Source organism: Bos taurus, chromosome 23 (genome assembly GCF_002263795.3).
Source record: "Bos taurus isolate L1 Dominette 01449 registration number 42190680 breed Hereford chromosome 23, ARS-UCD2.0, whole genome shotgun sequence".
NCBI lineage: Eukaryota > Metazoa > Chordata > Mammalia > Artiodactyla > Bovidae > Bos > Bos taurus.
This window is the reverse complement of record NC_037350.1, coordinates 34,834,643-34,857,129: the sequence shown is the minus strand read 5'-3', so window position 1 is coordinate 34,857,129 and position 22,487 is coordinate 34,834,643. Positions and strand designations below refer to the sequence as shown.

General features: G+C 39.6%; 1 non-coding gene and 1 pseudogene across 1 annotated transcript; one reads left to right on the top strand and one right to left on the bottom strand.

The window, feature by feature from the left end:
* Positions 1-4,776: 4,776 nt before the first annotated feature.
* Positions 4,777-19,366, top strand: LOC100336278 (chorionic somatomammotropin hormone 2-like; annotated as a pseudogene).
* Positions 8,953-9,062, bottom strand: LOC112443944 (U6 spliceosomal RNA). Its single transcript, XR_003032345.1, has one exon. It is a non-coding gene; the product is annotated as a U6 spliceosomal RNA (small nuclear RNA).
* Positions 19,367-22,487: the final 3,121 nt, after the last annotated feature.

Genomic DNA, 22,487 nt, shown 5'->3' with positions numbered 1-22,487 from the left:
TCTCACTAGTGTGCTTAACTACAAGTCCAGCTTTTCAATGAAAGACCAAAGATAAAAGTAATATTTCATAACAATCAAGTAATTATTTCTATCAAGGAATTTTCCTTAAGGCTAGCTAGAGAAATACACCGTGAGATAGAGCAGATAATGCGAAGTAGAAGAGATCCAAACATGGAAGCTTCATGACCAATCGATAATTTTCTTTTCACGAAAAAGGATAAAACCTCAGTTTGGGATCATGTTTTATACAGAGATATGCATACTCTTTTGAAATGTAAGAAAATTTCTACTCTAATCTCCTTGTTTAGTTGAGAAAACCAAGGCCTAGAGAAGTGAAGATAAGTTTTCTAAGTCAAAGAGCAATTAAGTTAGGATTCTATGACAGTCCAGTGACAGGCCTTAGGGTCCAGTTGCTTCATCCTTAGGCAGATGGGCTGGTGATTGGGGTACCAGTAATGGTGCAGTCTTCAGGCTGAATTGCTTTTACTTTGGGAAAGCTCTATCTTTGCTCTTAACACCCTCAACTGATCCCATAAAATCCAAAATCTAATAGTTTAAATCTTAATTACATCTAAGAAAATATCTTCCCAGATGAGCATGTTAAAGAACTACAATTTGAAAGAAATTTACAATTCTATGGAGTATGTTATCACGTGACACTGGAATTGAATATCTATGCTACCCTTTCCACATTTATGACCTAGGAAGGGAAAACAAGATTGACAACATTTTATTTTTTTTCCCACTTAATCATGTCTAGTGTTTTAGTGCATGCAGGATGCTATTACAAAATGCCAGAGGCTGGGTGGTTTATAAACGATGTTACTTATCACAGTTCTGGAGGCTAGAAGCCCAACATCAGGGAGCCAGCATGGTTGAGTGAGTGAGGGCCTCTTCCAGGACATATCCCTAAATAGAAGGGATGAGCAAGTATTTCAGGCCTCTTTCACAAGAGCCCTAATCCCATTCATGTGGGCTCTGCCTTCATGTGGGTTCTGAACTCATGACCTAATTATTTTCTAATGGTCCCACCATCTAAAATTGTCACTTTGGGGATTAGATTTTCAACATATGAATTTTGGGAGAACATAAGCATTAGACCATGGCACTCAACAAGGAGACTGACTTGTCTAAGGTAACCCAAAACCTCATCCGTACTGAATGCTCTGTGGTGCTGATATGAAGCCAAGGACTAAGGAATTATAGATTTCTCCTAGCATATACCCAGGGGATTGCAGAGTCTTGAAAGATACAGATAAAAAACTGCCCAGATTAAAAATTGTTTTATTTAGAGGAAAAATTGTCTATTCTGGAAAAAATAGCATGCATTTTGTATACTGTATTTGAATATATAAAACTCAGTTACCTATCCACACACCAAAACACATTACAGAAATACAAATAATCACATTTACAATTGCATCAAAAAACAAAATACTTAAATAAATTAAAGCAAGGTATTGAAAGATATATGTATGAAAACATTCAAGAAACTCATGAAGGAAATGTTTAAAACAGACAAAAGGAGCATACTTCATATTTATTGACTGGAAGAATTAATATTGTTAATACATCCATTCTACCCACAGCTATCTACATATCACTGCAGTCTCTTTCAAAATTTCAAAACTTTTCACAAAACAAACAAAAAAATTCTACAACTTGTATAAAACTGTTGTTGTTGTTCATGTCTGACTCTTACTGACTCCATAGACTGCAGAGTGCCAGACTTCCCTGTCCCTTACCATCTTCTAGAATTTGCCCAAGTTCATGCCCATTGAATTGGTGATGCTATTCAACCATCTCATCCTCTATCAGCCTCTTTTTCTTCTGCCTTCAATCTTTCCCAGCATCAGGGTCTTTTCCAATAAGTCAGCTATTCACATTAGGTGGCCAATGTATTGGAGCTTCAGCTTCAGCCTCAGTCCTTCCGAAGGGTACATGGGGTTGATTTCCTTTAAGATTGACTGGTTTCGAACTCCTTGGTGCCCCAGGGACTCTCAAGAGTCTTCTACACCAGCACAGTTTGAAAACATCAGTTCTTCAGCACTCTGTCTTCTTTATTGTCTGTCCAGCTCTTACATGTGTACATGACTACTGGAAAGAGCATCAGCCTTGACTATACAGACCTCTGTCGGCAAAGTGATGTCTTTGCTTTTAACACACTGTCTAGGTTTGTCACAGCTTTCCAGCCAAGAAGCAATCGTCTTCTAATTTCGTGGCTGCAGTCACCATCCACAGTGACTTTAGAGCCCAGGAAGAGGAAATCTGTCACTGCTTCCACCTTTTTTCCCTTCTATTTGCATGTAAATGATGGGACGAGATGCTATGGTCTTAGCTTTTTTGATATTGAGTTTTAAGCCAGCTTTTTCACTCTCCTCTTTCACTCTCATCGGAGGTTCTTTAGTTCCTCTTTGCTTTCTGCCATTAACGTGGTATCATTCACATATCTGAGGTTGTTGATATTTCTCCCAGCAATCTCGATTCCAGCCTTTAGGACTCATCCAGTCCAGCATTTCGCATGACATGCTCTGAATACAAGTTAAATCAGCAGGGTGACAATATTCAGCCTTGACGGATGCCTTCATCAATTTTGAACCAGTTTATTTTTCCTTGTCTGCTTCTAACTGTTGCTTTTTGAACTGCATACAAGTTTCTCAGAAGACAGGTAAGGTTCGTCTGGTATTCCCATCTCATTAAGAATTTTCCACTGTGTTATGATCCACACAGTTTGGTGAGATCAATGAAGCAGATGATTTTCTGGAATTCCTTTGCTTTCTCTATGTTCCAGCAAATGTTGCCAATTTGATCTCTGGTTCGTCTCCCTTTTCTACACCCAGCTTGAACATCTGGAAGTTCTAGGTTCACATAATGCTGAAGCCTAGCCTGGAAGATTTTGATCATAACCTTACTAGCCCTGGAGATGAGTGCACCTGTTCAGTGGCTTGAACATTCTTTAACAATGTCTTTCTTGGGAACTGGGATGAGGATTGACCTTTTCCAGTCCTCTGGTCACTGCTGGCTCTTCCAAATTTTCTGAGATATTAAGTGGACCACTTTAATAGCACCATCTTTCAGGATTTTAAATAGCTTTGTTGGAATTCTATCACCTCCACTAGCTTTGTTGGCAGCAACGCTTTTTAAGACCCACTGGAGTTCACATTCCAGAATTTCTGGCTCTGAGTGAGAAACTACACCATTGTGATTATCTGGGTCATTAAGATATTTTTTTGTATAGTTCTTCTGTGTACTTTTTCCATCTCTTCTTGGTCTATTCTGCTGTATTAAGTCACAAAGCACCAAAGATAAAAGTGTTCTTGAAAAAGAAGAACAAAGTTCAAGACTAGGGTTGTTGATTTCAAATTGTATTAGAAAGCTATAGTAATCAAAACAGAATGATTTGCTTCTGGCACAAACACAGACACATAGATCAACAGAGCAGAACAGCGAAGCCGGAAAGAAACGCACACCCGTATATTGTCGGTTAGCTTATGAAAACGGAACCAAGACTATCCAGTGGGGAAAGGACAAGCTTGTCAAAAATGGCACTGGGAAAACTGGATAGTCTTATGAAAAAATGGAACTGTACCCCTGTCTTTTACCATGCACAAAAATCAAATTAAAATGGATTAAAAATTTGAACATAAGACTTTAAGTGATTAAACTCTTAGAGGAAGACATTGAGGAAATGTTCTTGCCATCGGTCTTTGCAACTGTTTTTTGGGTTTCACACCAAAAGGAAAGGCAACAACTGCAAAAACAAACTAGTGGGACCACATCAAACTCCAAACAAAGGAACATCAGCAAAATCAAATGGCAACATACAGATTGACAGAAGACATTCTAAATCATATATTTGGTATGGGCTTAACATCCAAAAATGCATGAGACATTCAACTCAAGAGCAAAAAAAACCCCAAATAATCCAAAAATTTAATGGAGCATAATAAAAGTAAGAGTTTCAATAAACCTGAAGATTAGACTGTAGATGAGAGACAAGCAAGGTTTTCCTTCTAGATCAACAAAAGCCTGTGCATTCCTGGCATTACTTTCCTCATCTCCACTCACTTGTTTGACAATTACAGTTCACAGTGTACATTCTTCAATCAATAGCAATCACCACACAGTGAGCTATAATGTGTACTAAGAACAGCCCCACTGGGAAAAAAAAAACACCCTAATATTTGTATTCTTACTAATGAGGCATATCAAAAGGAAAGTAATTTCCAGAGTTTACCATTTCATTGTTTTCTATATTTCATTTCAAAGTTGAGCCACCTAGTAAGGAAAATGAGTTAAGAGCTCAATAATACATAGATAGAACATCAGTTTTAAATGGGAGCATTAATGGATTATAATTTGGGGGTAATTTATTATTATTGCTGTAACTCTATTCCTTTTGATTCTCTACTGCATCAGGTTAATAATTTATCATAAGTATTAATACCAATAGGAAAACCTACTGTTAAGTTTATAGTGAGTAGAGAAAGAATGAATATATTAGGCAAGAAGTGAAAGTATGGGAAGTCAACATTGGCAGTAAAGTAAAGGTCAGTATGGCCTTGAGAGGAAGGAAGATTCTGAAAGTTTCTTGAAACACCAACAAGAGTCAGATGTGAGGAACTAGCTTAATTTGTTAACCAGAAACTCTACCAGAAGAAATTTAAGTTCATAAAAATATTATGATGCTTAAACCCAAAACTTAGACAGAGAATAGGGTAGACATTCAAAATTCTCCATTGCTTAGTGCATCAGGCACTCAAGGGCCACCCTCACTGAAGTCTTTCTCTATTGCTCATCCTACAGGTACCAGCATGAAGAAAGAGATAGCTCTACTCCACAGGCAGTTGAACCCTACTTTTATGGCCTCATGGCTTTCCTTAAGAAGCATTCCATGCAGCACATTTCCTCCACCCCATCCCATCAGGCTGACTCCCCTTGGTCAACAGGAGTCCTCACCCTGGGATCATTCTGCAATCCCCATGGCTCCAGCTCCCAGCTTCCGTGGACACCGGTGGACTTACAACCCTGTCCGAGGTATGAAAGGCTGCAGCATGGCTTGTCTATGTGGTTCTCACTCTGTTCAGACTGTCACAGATTAGTTAGCTCACTCCCCAACTGCTTCAACTGCCTCCCCCGTCCCAGTGGACGGCCATGGATGTGGGGATCTCTCCCCTGCACTTCAGCTCCCTCTCCCCCAGGTGCAGGCTGGTCCCACTTGCTCTCCTTCTTTCACCTTCCTCCTTGTTCCTTCTTTCCTTTGTCCTACTGAGTTCTGTATGGATCCAGATATTCCTGGTCTTCTGTGAGAACTGCTGTGTCTTTAGACGTTCTTGATGCATCAGTGGAGAGAGGTGTACCCCACTTCCACCTATCCCTCCATCATCTTGTCCACCCCATTTGTGCATGGATTAGAAACGAGTTTCCCTTTCTATTAAGTAACATTGCCATCACCACCCATGTTTAACTTCTGCTTTTTGAAGAGAACACAGGAAAGTTCCACTCTTTTCAGTTGAGTCAGTCATCCAGGCGTGGCTGACTCTTTGAGACCCCATGGACTGCAACATGCTAGGCTTCCCTGTCCATCCCCAACTCCCAGAGCTTACTCAAACTCATGTCAATCGAGTCAGTGATACCACTTGATAATATCCACTCTCTCAGACAATTTAAAAATACAACACAATCTTATTAGTTGCAGTAACCATGCTATACATCAGATCCTCAGTTCAGTTCAGTTGCTCATTCATTTCCGACTCTTTGTGGCCCCCTGGACTGCAGCAGCACAGGCTTCCCTATCCATAATCAACTCCTAGAGCTTGCTCAAACTCATGATTAGATCTCATGATTAGATGATGAAGCTAAAATTTAGATCTTCAGACATTATTAATTTTTTATATATGAAAGTGTGTAACCTTTAAAAATCTCTCCCTATTTCCCCTATCCTTCAGTCTTTAGCAATCATTTTTCTACTCTGAGTTCCATCTTTTTTTCTTTTTTTGAGATTCCTTATGATTGATATCATATGGTATTTGTCTTTCTATGACTGAGTCCACTTAACGTAATGCCCTCCAGTTACATCCACGTTGCCACAAATGTGAGGATTTCTTTCTTTTTCTAATGGCTAAATAATATTAACCTATATATGTCACATCACATTGTCTTAATCCATTCACCTGTTGAAAGATTGTTGTTTCTATAACAAGGCTACTGTGAATAATGCTGCAATGAACATGGGAATACAGATCTCTCTTTGAGACAATGACTTCATTTCCTTTGACTATATATCCAGAAGTGAGATAATGCATCACATAACAGTTCTCTTAAACTTCTTGAGGAACCTCCACAGTATGTTTCCATGGGAGTTGCACCAGTATACATCCTTACCAACAGTGCATAAGCACTCCTTTTTCTCCTCAGCCTCAATAACATTTGTCATTTCTTACATTTTGGTACTAGCCTTTCAAACAGGTAAGAGGTGATACCTGTTGTGCTTTTGATCTGCATTTCCTTTGATTATTAGTGATGCTGAGCATCTTGTCATATACCTCTTGATCATCTATATGTCTTATTTGTGGGAAAATGTCTATTCTTAAAAGATGGAGCATACATTATGTTTACTATATTCCAATATACGAAACTCAGTTGCCTACCTATATATCAACAACAAGCTATCAGAAAGTGGAATAAAGAAAACAATCCCATTTGCTATTGCATCTAAAAAAGATAAAACACTTAGAAATAAACTTAAGCAAGGTGTTGAAAGATTTTATGCAAAACCTTTAAGACATTGATAAGAGAAATTTTAAAAGAGCTAAAGATATGTAAAGTTAGATTGTCAATTCAAGGTGATTCTTGAGGTAGGATTTGTATTTCTATAAACCTCCCTCTTAGAACTGCTTTTGTTGCATCCTCTAGGTTTTAGATCATCATGTTTTCATTGTTCCTTGTTTCTAGGTATGTTTTGATTTCCCTTATTTCTTCAGTAACCTGTTCATTATTTGGAAATGTTTTGCTTAATGTCCATGTGGTTGTGTTCTTTACAGTTTTTTCCCCCATATAATCGATATCTAGTCTCATAGTGTTGTGGTCAGAGAAAATGGTTAATATAATTTCAATTTCCTTAAATTTACTGAGGTTTGATTTGTGACCCAAGATGAGGAAAATGTTCCATGTGCACTTGAGAAGAAAGTGTATTCTTCTGCATTTGGATGGAATGTGCTGAGATATCAATTAGGTCTGTTGGCTCTAATATTTCCTTTTAGGCTTATGTTTCCTTATTAATTTTCTGTTTTGATTATCTGTCCATTGGTATAGGTGCAGTGAAAACATGCCTACTATTATTGTGTTACTGTCAATTTCCCCTTTTATGTCAGTTCGTGTTTACCTTATGTATTGAGGTGCTCTATTGTGGGTAAATGATATTTAAAATTGCTATGTCTTTTCTTGCATCAATCCCTTAATCATTTGTTAGTGTCCTTCTTTAACTCTTATAATAGTTTTCAATTAAGGTCTATTTTCTCTGATATGAGAATTGCCAATCTGGCTTTCTTTTGATTTGCATTTGCATGGAATATCTTTTTCTATCCTCTCACTTTCAGTCTGTATGTGTCATTTAAAACTGGGAGCATTACTGGATTATAATTTGGGGGACTGTATTATTCCTAATACTATTGTAATTTTATTCCCTTTAATTCTATGTTATACTAGGTTGATGTTGACTTAAAATAGTAATACCAACATAGAGGCACATGGTACTCAAGTTAAAGTAGATTGAGAAAGACAAAGCTTATGAGGCAGGAAGGGAAATCACAGAAAATTAGCAATGGTATCACAACAAGGGGCCTTATCCTAGAAAGAAAGCAGAGTTCTCTAATTTTTTGGAGACAACACAAACAAGCTAGATGTGAGCCAACCAGCTTAAGCTGTATACCAGAAACTGCACCAGAAGGAAAATGAAGTTCATAAAACTATGCTGATGCTAAATGACAACATTCAGACAGTAAGAAAATAGGGTAGGGTTTATGTAGATGCTGAATACTACTCAGAGAGGTAGACATGGAAGCAAATACACTAAAGAGCATCAGAAAAATCAAAGCACAAAAGGGTCTGAAAAATAAATCATAAAGAGACTTGGTAGTCTGGTCAAAAGAATAAGAGAAGCAAATTAAAAAAACAAAATATAAAGACTTGTGCACGTGATAGACCCAGAGAATGCTCAGCAGAGAAAATTTCAGCCTTAGTGACCAGCGAACGGAAGCCTCCAGCATCAGGAACAAAAACCCTGGGCAGGACTCACGACTGTGCGCTTCTGGGAACAGCCTCAGTTTCAAAGTTTGGACACTACACCACCTAAAAGCGAAGGCAGACAAGGATTATAGCTTGCTATGACACTGAGTCGGAGAAGGCAATGGCGCCCCACTCCAGTACTCTTGGCTGGAAAATCCCATGGATGGAGGAGCCTAGTAGGCTGCAGTCCATGGGGTCGCTAAGAGTCAGACACGGCTGAGCGACTTCACTTTCACTTTTCACTTTCATGCATTGGAAAAGGAAATGGCAACCTGCTCCAGTGTTCTTGCCTGGAGAATCCCAGGGACGGTGGAGCCTGATTGGCTGCTGTCTATGGGGTCGCACAGAGTCGGACACGACTGAAGCGGCAGCAGCAGCAGCATTCAACTATAAAGTTAATGAATCACTAACCAATGATAATTGACACCATCAGTTTCCAGTCAGACCCTCTTTAGTCATACAATGGATATCTGAACCTGTTATATGATCCCCAATAACAGTTTTTATAATTGAATTTATTGATGTTTAATCGAAGGGTATTTGCTTTACAATACTGTACTGCTTTCGGCCAAACATCAACATGAATCAGCCATAGGTATACCTATATCCCCTCGCTCTTGAACCTCCTCCCCACCATCCTTCCAGTCTCACCTCTTGAAGTTATAGAAAAATATGGAAGGCTTCACAAATTTGTGTGTCATCCTTGGCAGAGGCCATGCTAATCTTCTCAGTATTATTCCAGTTTTTTAATATATGTGCTACCAAAGCAAACACATGAATAAAAATTTAACAGAAAAAAAAATCATATAGTTAGTCATCTACCAATAAATGATCGATTACATTAGAAATTAGGGTATTCTGCTATATTTACCGCCTCTTATAAAATCAAATTTTATAAGGTCCAAAGTTCCATGAAGGAATTAAGCATATATTTATGCAAAACATATGTATACATGCACAGAAATATATGCACACAAATACGTCTATGTTATTCAAGGTATTATTGTCCTTTCCTGTCACAACAAGCTCTTTAGCTGATGAGTGAAGTGAAGTGAAGTCGCTCAGTCGTGTCCGACTCTTTGCGACCCCATGGACTGTAGCCTACCAGGCTCCATCCATGAGATTTTCCAGGCAAGAATACTGGAGTGGGTTGCCATTTCCTTCTCCAGCGGATCTTCCTGATCGAGGGAACGAACCTGGGTCTCCCGCATTGCAGGCAGACGCTTTACCGTCTGAGCCACCAGGGAAGCCTTCTCCAACTTATATGTCTTCCTTTTGAGAACCACTTCTTTTATTTTCCTTTTTTTTTGCAATTTTATTTTATTTTTTTGCAGTCTTTTCTCCCCATACTTTGAACTTATTATTTTGTATTGGGGTACAGCTGATTAACAATATTGTGATAGTTTCAGGTAAATGGTGAAGGGACTCAGCTATACATATATATGTATCCATTCTTCCACAAATTCCCCTCCTATCCAGGCTGCCACATAATTGAACAGAGTTCCATATGCTATACAATAGGTCCTTGTTGTTATCCATTTTAAATGTATCAGTGTGCACATGACCATCCCAAACTACCTAACTATCCCTTCCCTCAAGCAGCCATAAGTTCGTTTTTTACTCTGTGAGTCTCCTTCTGCTTTGCAAGTTAAGTTCATTTGTATCATTTCTTTTCAGATACCACCTGTAAGGAATATTGTATGATATTTCTCCTTCTCTGTCTGACATAGTCTACTCAGCATGACTCTCTAGGTCCATCTATGGTCCTAGCATATGCAGCAATCTATGTTGCTGCAAATGGCATTATTTCATTCTTTTCAATGAATGAGTAGTACTCTGCTGTATACATGTACCACATCTTCTTTTTTGTTGTTTATATGTATCTATTTATTAATATTTACCACTTAATAGAGACACCATTTCCTTCCTGCATCGTTGTTGTTGTTTTTGTTTTTTTTTTTTTTGCTGTATCAATTTATTTATTTTTTTAATATAAATTTATTTATTTTAATTGGAGGCTAATTACTTTACAATATTGTATTAGTTTTGCCATACATCAACATGAATCTGCCACAGGTGTACATGTGTTTCCTATCCTGAACCCCTCTCCCACCTCCCTCACCATCCCATCCCTCTAGGTCATCTCAGTGCACCAGCCCCAAGCATCCTGCATCATGCATGGAACCTGGACCAGCGATTCATTTCACATATGATATTATACATGTTTCAATGCCATTCGCCCAAATCATCCCACCCTCATCCTCTCCCATAGAGTCCAAAAGACTGTTCTATACATCTGTGTCTCTTTTGCTGTCTCACATACAGGGTTATCTTTCTAAATTCCATACATATGCATTAGGATACTGTATTGGTGTTTTTCTTTCTGGCTTACTTCACTCTGTATAATAGGATCCAGTTTCATCCACCTCATTAGAACTGATTCAAATGTATCCTTTTTAATGGCTGAGTAATACTCCATTGTGTATATGTACCACTGCTTTCTTGTCCACTCATCTGCTGATGGACATCTAGGTTGCTTCCATGTCCTGGCTATTATAAACAGTGCTGCGATGAACATTGGGGTACATGTGTTTCTTTCAATTCTGGTTTCCTCCAATTCTGGTTTCCTCGGTGTGTATGCCCACAGTGGGATTGCTGGGTCATATGGCAGTTCTATTTCCAGTTTTTTAAGGAATCTCCACACTGTTCTCCATAGTGGCTGTACTAGTTTGCATTCTCACCAACAGTGTAAGAGGGTTCCCTTTTCTCCACACCCTCTCCAGCATTTATTGCTTGTAGACTTTTGGATAGCAGCCATTCTGACTGGCGTGAAATGGTACCTCAGAGTGGTTTTGATTTGCATTTCTCTGATAATGAGTAATGTTGAACATCTTTTCATGTGTTTGTTAGCCATCTGTATGTCTTCTTTGGAAAAATGTCAGTTTAGTTCTTTGGCACATTTTTTGATTGGGTCATTTATTTTTCTGGAATTGAGCTGCAGGAGATGCTTGTATATTTTTGAGATTAGTTATTTGTCCGTTGCTTCATTTGCTATTATTTTCTCCCACTCAGAAGGCTATCTACTCACCTTGCTTATAGTTTCCTTTGTTGTGCAGAAGCTTTTAATTTTGATTAGGTCCCATTTGTTTATTTTTGCTTTTATTTCCAATATTCTGGGAGGTGGGTCATAGAGGATCCTGCTGTGATTTATGTTGGAGAGTGTTTTGCCTATGTTCTCCTCTAGGAGTTTTGTAGTTTCTGGTCTTATGTTTAGATCTTTAATCCATCCTGAGTTTATTTGTGTGTATGGTGTTAGAAAGTGTATTTCCATCACCTAATTTTAAATAACCATTTTATTCTTAGATACCATTCCCCTTTAAACTAACTAAGAGCAGAGAAAACCTAGTAAATGCTGATATCTCATCCTTAATTAAATTACCACTCTTCTGGTAAATTGGAAAAAGAATCATGTTCAAAATAGGATAAAATCTCTATTTTATCAGTTCTGTTGTCCAAACTCAAGTCTTGCTAACTTCAGTCTTAAAATCTGCTTACTTACAAAGAATGGACAGGAAAAGTAATATTAAAATCACGCTTGCAAGGGTCTATGCTTCTGTTGGCCAAAGGTAGGGCCAGGAATAATTTCTGAAATATTACAATACATCATGGAAGCATGAAGGTCTAGTTCTAGTATCAAAGAGGAGATGTTTGGAGATGGTTCAAAAACTAAGCTCCATGGGATGTCATCTGAGTTAAATTCACCCATTCCAGTCCGTTTTAGTTCGCTGATTCCTAGAATGTCAACATTCACTCTTGCCGTCTCCTGTTTGACCATATCCAATTTGCTTTGATTCACAGACCTGACATTCCAGGGTCCTATGCAATATTGCTCTTTACAGCATCGGACCTTGCTTCTATCACCAGTCACGTCCACAACTGGGTATTGTTTTTGCTTTGGCTCCATCCCTTCCTTCTTTCTGGAGTTATTTCTCCACTGATCTCCAGTAGCATATTGGGCCCCTACTGACATGGGGAGTTCCTCTTTCAGTATCCTATCATTTTGCCTTTTCAAACTGTTCATGGGGTTCTCAAGGCAAGAATACTGAAGTGGTTTGCCATTCCCTCCTCCAGTGGACCACATTCTGTCAGACCTCTCCAAGATGACCCACCCATCTTGGGTTGCCCCACGGGCATGGCTTAGTTTCATTGAGTTAGACAAGGCTGTGGTCCTAGTGTGATTAGATTGACCAGTTTTCTGTGAGTATGGTTTCAGTGTGTCTGCCCTCTGATGCCCTCTTGCAACACCTACCATCTTACTTGGGTTTCTCTTACCTTGGACATGGGGTATCTCTTCACGAATGCTCCAGCAAACTGCAGTTGCTGCTCCTTACCTTGGACATGGGGTATTTCCTCACTGCTGCCCCTTCTGACCTTGAACATGGAATAGCTCCTCTAGGCCCTCCTGCACCTGCGTAGCCATCACTTCTTTTACCCTCCAAGCTCACTGTACTCGTTGCATGACAGGCCAATGAATCCAAGACAAGTTGTTGAGGCAAGGAATATTTATTCTTAATATTAACTTTATTCGAAGAGCCAGCAGATCAAGAAGGCATTTTCCCTGGATCATGAACTTCCAGATGTTTTAGCTGGTTTTAGAAAAGGCAGAGGAACCAGAGACCAAATTGCCAACATCTGCTGGATCATCGAAAAAGCAAGAAAGTTCCAGAAAAATATCTATTTCTAGTTTACTGATTATGCCAAAGTCTTTGACTGTGTGGATCACAATAAACTGTGGAAAATTCTGAAAGAGTTGGAAATACCAGACCACCTGACTTGCCTCTTGAGAAATTTGTATCCAGGTCAGGAAGCAACAGTTAGAACTGGACATGGAACAGACTGGTTCCAAATAGGAAAAGGAGGACGTCAAGGCTGTATATTGTCACCCTGCTTATTTAATTTATATGCAGAGTACATCATGAGAAAATCTGGGCTGGATGAAGCACAAGGTGGAATCAAGATTGCTGGGAGTAATATCAATAACCTCCGATATGCAGATGACACCACCCTTATGGCAGAAAGTGAAGAGGAACTAAAAAGCCTCTTGATGAAGGTGAAAGAGGAGAGTGAAAAAGTGGGCTTAAAACTCAAAATTCAGAAAACAAAGATCATGGCATCTGGTCCCATCACTTCATGGGAAAAAGATGAGGAAACAGTGGAAACAGTGTCAGATTTCATTTTTGGGGCTCCAAAATCACTGTGGATGGTGACTGCAGCCATGAAATTAAAAGACACTTACTCCTCAGAAGAAAAGTTATGACCAACCTAGATAGCATATTCAAAAGCAGAGACATTACTTTGCCAACAAAGGTCCGTCTAGTCAAGGCTATGGTTTTTCCAGTGGTCATGTATGGATGTGAGAGTTGGACTGTGAAGAAGGCTGAACGCCGAGGAATTGATGCTTTTGAACTGTGGTGTTGGAGAAGACTCTTGAGAGTCCCTTGGACTGCAAGGAGATCCAACCAGTCCGTTCTGAAGGAGATCAGCCCCGGGATTTCTTTGGAAGGAATGATGCTAAAGCTGAAACTCCAGTACTTTGGCCACCTCATGCAAAGAGTTGATTGATTGGAAAAGACTCTGATGCTGTGAGGGATTGGGGGCAGGAGGAGAAGGGGACGACAGAGGATGAGATGGCTGGATGTCATCACTGACTCGACGGACGTGAGTCTGAGTGGACTCCAGGAGATGGTGATGGACAGGGAGGCCTGGCATGCTGTGATTCATGGGGTCACAAAGAGTCGGACACGACTGAGCGACTGAACTGAACTGATGGGATGTCAGGAGGTACTCCGAACCACACAGGTAAATTTGGTCCCTAAAAAGTCAAATTCAGGAAAAGGCAGGCCTTGTTCGCAGAGCTGATGACATTGTCTTGGGAGCTGACCAGGTAATATTCTTGTATTACCATTTGGATATTTATTTGCTATTTTATAAAAAAAAAAAAAATGTAACCAGAGGATTAAAGATGCATAAAAGTAGACGAGTTGTCAAGGTGCCTAGAAGAAAAGTTGCCAGGAGAACCAGGCCCCCACACTGATAATTGTCAAAGCCTTTAACAGTGAGTGTTTTATAGACAGAGCAGAACAAGTGGATAAAACCAATGTTCTAGGGTCACTGCTGTTTTGCAGTCAAAAACAAAATATTTTTCTCTTTAAGCAGAGTCATCATAGCTCCTGATGTGTTCCTGGTTACACACATGCAGACCGAGGGCCACAGGCATGTGTGATGTGACATCAGGAAGTGAACAGATGACTGTTTTGGTGCCCAGTGACCTGCATTTGCTAATAATGGGACGTGGGGAAAATTACTTGCCCTCTCCAAGTCATTGCGTCTTTATTACCATAACTTGATGATCTTAGTGAAAATTAAGGCTATCTCACAGGGTTCCTGTGAAACACAAATTTTAAGATGTTTTAAAGCTTCTGGGAAAGTATCAGAGACATGCATGGGGTTACTAAGGAGAGTGAGCAGATCCAAGGTACAGTATCTTTTTCTCTTAGTATTCTCTCTATACTCAACAGTAGCAATCAGTCAGTCATGTGTTTACTCTTACCCCAGTGTGATGGTAAACCACACAGATCAACTGGACTTTTCTTGTCATTTCAGTGTCTAAAATTCAAGCATTAGTCAATGTAGAGTGAAAAAATTACAAACTCCTTGAGGGCCACCCTGTCCGAGTCTGCAGAGTCCCAACATTCAGATCACACCAGATCAGTCGCTCAGTGGTGTCCGACTATTTGCAACCCCATGAATCGCAGCGCGCCAGGCCTCCCTGTCCATCACCACTCCCGGAGTTGCTTTTTCCATGATCCAGCGGATGTTGGCAATTTGACCTCTGGTTCCTTTGCCTTTTCTAAAACCAGCTTGAACATCTGGAAGTTCACGGTTCACATATTGCTGAAGCCTGGCTTGGAGAATTTTGAGCATTACTTTACTAGCCTGTGAGATGAGTGCAATTGTGCGGTAGTTAGAACATTCTTTGGCATTGCCTTTCTTTGGGATTGGAATGAAAACTGACCTTTTCCAGTCCTGTGGCCACTGCTGAGCTTTCCAAATTTGCTGGCATATTGAGTGCAGCACTTTCACAGCATCATCTTTCAGGATTTGGAATAGCTCAACTGGAATTCCATCACCTCCACTAGCTTTGTTTGTAGTGATGCGTTCTAAGGCCTACTTGACTTCACATTCCAGGATGTCTGGCTCTAGGTCAGTGATCACACTATTGTGATTATCTGGGTCGTGAAGATCTTTTTTGTACAGTTCTTCTGTGTATTATTGCCATCTCTTCTTAATATCTTCTGCTTCTGTTAGGTCCATACCATTTCTGTCCTTTATCGAGCTCATCTTTGCATGAAATTTTCCTTTGGTATCTCTGATTTTCTTGAAGAGATCCCTAGTCTTTCCCATTCTGTTGTTTTCCTCTATTTCTTTGCATTGATCGCTGAAGAAGGCTTTCTTATCTCTTTTTGCTATTCTTTGGAACTCTGCATTCAGATGTTTATATCTTTCCTTTTCTCCTTTGCTTTTCACTTCTCTTCTTTTCACAGCTATTTGTAAGCCCTCCCCAGACAGCCATTTTGCTCTTTTGCATTTCTTTTCTATGGGAATGGTCTTGATCCCTGTCTCCTGTACAATGTCACGAACCTCATTCCATAGTTCATCAGGCACTCTGTCTATCAGATCTAGGCCCTTAAATCTATTTCTCACTTCCACTGTATAATCATAAGGGATTTGATTTAGGTCATACCTGAATGGTCTAGTGGTTTTCCCTACCTTCTTCCATTTAAGTCTGAATTGGCAATAAGGAGTTCATGGTCTGAGCCACAGTCAGCTCCTGGTCTTGTTTTTGCTGACTGTATAGAGCTTCTCCATCTTTGGCTGCAAAGAATATAATCAGTCTGATTTTGGTGTTGCCCATCTGGTGATGTCCATGTATAGAGTCTTCTCTTGTTTTGTTGAAAGAGGGTGTTTGTTATGACCAGTGCATTTTCTTGGCAAAACTCTATTAGTCTTTGCCCTGCTTCATTCCGTATTCCAAGGCCAAATTTGCCTGTTACTCCAGGTGTTTCTTGACTTCCTACTTTTGCATTCCAGTCCCCTATAATGAAAAGGACATCTCTTTTGGGTGTTAGTTCTAAAAGGTCTTGTAGGTCTTCATAGAACTGTTCAACTTCAGCTTCTTCAGTGTTACTGGTTGGGGCATAGACTTGGATTACTGTGATATTTAATGGTTTGCCTTGGAAATGAAAAGAGATCATTCTGTTGTTTTTGAGATTGCATCCAAGTACTGCATTTCGGACTCTTTTGTTGACCATGATGGCTACTCCATTTCTTCTAAGGGATTCCTGCCTGCAGAAGTAGATATAATGGTCATCTGAGTTAAATTCATCCATTCCAGTCCCAACATTAAACTGTCTTAAAAAAATGGCCTAAGCACTCTGGCTCAGAATTAAGTTCCAAATGTTTGTAGAGCACAGAAGTTCTTCTGGGAGCAATAGAAAAACGCAGGGAGTAACTACTTCTCCAACTATCTATTTGTGCAAATATCATCATCCATTTAAATTTTCACAGAAGGTGCTCATTCTTCCTCACCACAGCTAATACAGCAACAACTGCTCAGAATTCAAAAATACATGGAATAACCTACTTCTCCAACTCTCTATCTATGCAAATATCATCAACCATCTAAACTTACACTGAAGGCACTTCTTCTTCCCCACCCCAGCTTCTACAGCAAGAACTCCTGATCAGAGCAACAGGGAAAGAAAAGGCTTCCCTCCACAGGGATGGATTTGATAACCTCAGGTGACTAGATCATCTCAGAATGGCTCATGTTTTTATTTAAACAGGGTCCTGCCTGCTGCTGCTGCTGGTCATGTCAAATCTGCTCCTGTGCCAAGGCAACTCATGCCTGTCCTGCTGTCCTGATGTGTTTGACATCCCCCCGGAATCCCTTACAGGCCTGTTTCTCAATGCCACCAGGCTGTCCCATGACATTTTTGGCCTTTCCTGGATAATGTTCACCGAGTTTGTAAGTACTGTGGTGGTGGTGGTTTAGTTCGTAAGTCATATCTGGCTATTACAACCCCATGGACTGTAGCCGGCTAGGCTTCTGGATGGAAACTTTGCGTAAGTGACTGGGCTACACTGTCCTTTCAACAGAAGGCTGCATCAGCCAAACTTCAAATAACACAGTCTCTAGGTCAAAGATGCCATCAGCTCATAAGATGTGGAAATCAAAGAAAGGATCAGTGTTGTGAAATCCCTAAGATTCCTAAGAAGTTCAGTAAGTTTTTCAATTTTTTTTCATTCATTTTCTTTTTTAAATCTCCAAAATAAATGATTTTGTATTTGTCATCCAAGAATGCCATAAAAGAATACAATAGACTCAGTGGAATAAACAACAGAAATTTATTTCCTCACAGTTCTGGGGGCTAGAAGTCTCAGATCAGGGTGCCAGCAGGGTGAGGTTCTGCTAAGAATTCTTTCCTCTCAGGCTGCATTCTCCATTTATCCTCACACAACGTTGGGGGTTGGGAAGAGGGATAGAAGTAAAGACACAGAGACACAGAGACACAGAGGTAATTCTCTGGTGTTTTGCTTCATGAAGACACTAAACCTATTGGATCGATGTTCCACCCTAAGAGCTCATTTAACCTTAATGGGCTTTGCTGGTGGCTAAGATGATAAAGAATCTGCCCGCAATGTGAGAGACCTGGGTTCTATCCCTGGGTCTGGAAGATTCCCTGGAGAAGAAAATGGCAAGCCACTCCATTATTTTTGCCTGAGAAATCCCATGGACACAGGATTTTGGTGGGCTATAGACCATAGAGCTACAGTAGAATGGGAGTTTACAATTGGAAACAATTATTCTCTTTCTGATGAAGGTATTTGAAAGTTGTATGTTAATTTTTTTAGGTCAATGAAGGAGCACACAGTAGAGCAGACAGCTAATAAAAAGCGGTGCTAAAAGTTTCTATTAAATTCACGTTGTTCTTTTTACTCACTAGTTTTTGTTTCAACCTCCATTTTTGACTACCCATTTTTTCCAAATCTTCCAAGTAATCTCTTTAAGTGTTCATAACTTTTGCAAAAGATTAGTTTTTCTCTGTCAATGTGTTAGCTAGATTTCTCTACTCTTATTATTCTCAGTCCATGCTTAGTATTTCCTATAACTTTATGCCATGTTTTTCTGCTGTACCATTTTGTCACCATAAACAACATTGTATTCTGCACCTGGGATGAACACTAAGCTTTTTTGTGTGCGGATCAGGGATAAGTCAACGTCATAACCGTATAACACCTTATAAGGGAATAATTGGCTCTAACCCACAGTAAACAAGAGATTAAATGGTTAAATATAGGTGCATGCATGCATTCTAAGTCACTTCAGTTGTGTCCAACTCTTTGCAACCCTATTGACTGTAGCCCAACAGGCTTCACTCCTCTATCGCATTCGCCAGGCAAGAATACTTCAGTATGCTGCCGTACCCCCTTGCAAGGGATGCTCCTCACCTAGGGATCAAACCTGAGTCCTCTTATATCTCCTGCATTGGCAGGAATGTTCTTTATCACTACCGTCACCTGGGAAGCACCAAATATTGGTACATATGTGCTATATTTGGGTCAAGTACTAAAAAATAAAAAAAATAATAATAATATAACAGAGAAGGAAAAGGTTAAACTTAGAAAAGTTAGATGTTAAATAAATTTGATAGAGACAATGTATAGAAAAAATAGGAAAGGAAATACTTTCAAATATTGTGATGCCTCCCCCAATAAAAAAATTATACATCTATCAACATGTTAATGTTCTGGTGATGGGCTCATCTGCTGAATGCTCAACAACCATAACTAATTGTCTGATCACTTTCAGGATGAACAGTATGCCCAGGGCAAATTTTACCATATCAATGCCTCCAACTAGTGCCACACCAATTCTCTCCATACCCCTGAAGATAAAGAATACATCCAACACATGCACATGAGTCTTTTACCTGGGTTTTTTTTCCAGATCAAATGAGACAGTATGCAGGTTATCAGGCTTCAGATTATTAGAGGTAATGGTAACTGTACATGCAGGAAAAGGTTGAGGCCTGTAAACAATTGAAGAGAAATTATATTATGCAGTTGATGAAGCATGAGCGAAATCAAGGGATGACTAAAAATCTTGTAGTAGCAATATAAATAACAGATCTATAAGTTGTCCATGCAGACAAGTTTAGTTCAACCAATGCATTAGACACAGGATTGCAGCTATTATACTGTACGAGAACAGGAAATGAGTGGGAATGTCCATGTGTAAAATAAAAGATGCAAAATTCATGAATATGTAAGAAACATACCCCAGTTTTTAGATCTCCCTGTTACTAGTGACTCCTATGTGGAAGTCCTATACTGGACCACTCGAGCCATTTCGTCTGCCTTTCAAGGCTCTCCTGATTCTGCTTCTAGAGGAAATAAAAAGCCTCTTGATGAAAGTGAAAGATGAGAGTGAAAAAGTTGACTTAAAGCTCAACATTCAGAAAATGAAGATCATGGCTTCTGGTCCCATCACTTCATGGGAAATAGATGGGGAAACAGTGGAAACAGTGTCAGACTTTACTTTTTTGGGCTCCAAAATCACTGCAGATGGTGACTTGCAGCCATGAAATTAAAAGATGCTTCCTCCTTGGAAGGAAAGTTTGACCAACCTAGATAGCATATTCAAAAGCAGAGATAATACTTTGCCAACAAAGGTCCATCTAGTCAAGGCTATGGTTTTTCCAGTGGTCATGTATGGATGTGAGAGTTGGACTGTGAAGAAAGCTGAGCACCAAAGAATTGATGCTTTTGAACTGTGGTGTTGGAGAAGACTCCTGAGAGTCCCTTGGACTGTAAGGAGATCCAACCAGTCCATTGTTAAAGGAGATCAGTCTTGGGCATTCATTGGAAGGACTGATGCTAAAGCTGAAACTCCGATACTTTGGCCACCTCATGGGAAGAGTTGACTGATTGGAAAAGACTCTGATGCTGATAGCCATTCGGGGCAGGAGGAGAAAGGAATAACAGAGGATGAGATGGTTGGATGGCATTGCCAACTCGATGGACATGAGTTTGAGTAAACTCTGGGAGTTGGTGATAATTAGGGAGGCCTGGCGTGCTCCGATTCATGGGGTCACAAAAAGTCAACACGAGTGAGCGAATGAACTGAACTGAACTGAAGAGATCATAAAAGTTCTCAGTGCAAGAAGAGAATTGTAACTCTTTCTAGTGACAAGTGTTCACCAGACTTATTGTAGTGATAATTTTGCAATATATTTGATATAATTACATTGTACACCTGAAACAAAAATAACATTATATGTCAAAATTATCTATGTATAATGATACCTGAAACTGAAATAGCATATTTGTCAATGTGACCTAGTATGATGATCATATAATCATCATGTTATATACATGATACATATGTATACCTTCAGTTAAGTTCAGTCACTCAGTCATATCCACTCTTTGAGATCCCATGGACTGCAGCACATCAGGCTACTCTGTCCTCCACCATCTCCTGGAGCTTGCTCAAACTCATGCCCATCGAGTCGGTGATGCCATCCAACCATCTAATCCTCTGCCAGCTCCTTCTCCTCCTGCCCTCAATCTTTCCCAGCATCATGGTCTTTTCCAATGAGTAAGTTCTCTGCATCAGGTGGCTAAAGTATTGGAGCTTCAGCTTCAGTATCAGTGCCTTCAATGAATATTCAGGGCTGATTTCCTTAGTATTGACTGGTTTGATCTCCTTGTAGTCCAAGGGACTCTCAAGAGTCTTCTCCAACACTGCAGTTCAAAAGCATGAGTTCCTCAGTGCTCAGTTTCCTTATGGTCCAGCTCTCACATTCATACATGACTACTGGAAAAACCATAGTTTTGACTATATGGAATTTTATTTATATATATAAACATATATGTACATACACCTATGTAAGGAAAAGGTTTTGAAAAGGAATATAATTATATTTTGGATAAAGAAAACAAATAATCTAGAATAATTTGTTTTTTCAACTGTGCATTTTGGCTATCATGTTGGGTCTAAAACCTTTTTTTCAAATGTAGTTTATCTTTATGCTGGTAAAAGAAACAGAAATGTGTCTTAAACTTATAATATTAACTGTAGAACAGCTTATTTACAATAGCTAATGAATCACTAAATTTTGAAACCTATAGGCCTGCCCAGTACTCTGCTATTGGTAATTAACCAATTGATCATTGACTTAATTCCTCCTTGACTCAGAAACTCTTATAGGTGTTTGCTGCTGCTGCTGCTAAGTCGCTTCAGTCGTGTCCGACTCTGTGCGACCCCATAGATGGCAGCCCACCAGGCTCTGCCATCCCTGGGATTCTCCAGGCAAGAACACTGGAGTGGGTTGCCATTTCCTTCTCCGATGCATAAAAGTGAAAAGTGAAAGTGAAGTTGCTCAGTCGTGTCTGACTCTTAACAACCTCATGGACTGCAGCCTACCAGGCTCCTCTGTCCATGGGATTTTCCAGGCAAGAGTACTGGAGTGGAGTGCCATTGCCTTCTCCTAAAGGTGCTTAGTTTACATCAATAAACAAAGCAGGCAGACACTTGTCCTCATGGAACTGATATTCTACCTGGTGGAAGACAGATAATTTGCAATAAACATGAATCCAAGTACATTATATGGTATGTTAACAGGTGATCTGTACTATGGGAAAAGAACTAGTAAAGCAGAGGATGGGGTTTAGGGAATGAAGGTGAAGAAAGGGAGGTGATTTAAAGAAAAACAACTTAGACCACACTGAGGGGAGCAAACATGCTCTCTTGCATTCAAGATTCAAGTTTTCCCCTGTCCAATCAGGTCTCTTGGTCTTCTATAAAATTTCAAAAATGTTTCTGTCTCTGAGGCTCTATGCAAACTCATGCAAACATGGATGTTCTGAACATTCTGCTTCTCTTCAGTTGAACTGGTTTCATAAAAAATTGTTGGTAAACTCCGCCAAATTAAGTAACATTTTATGCAGCAAATTTTGATAATTTTCTGATTCCTGAAGAACTAATCTCCAAAGTATTTTCCATTTTTCAACACACTGTCAGTGACCTAATTATAATATGGAAAAATCTTATATATGCATTACTATTCTAATAT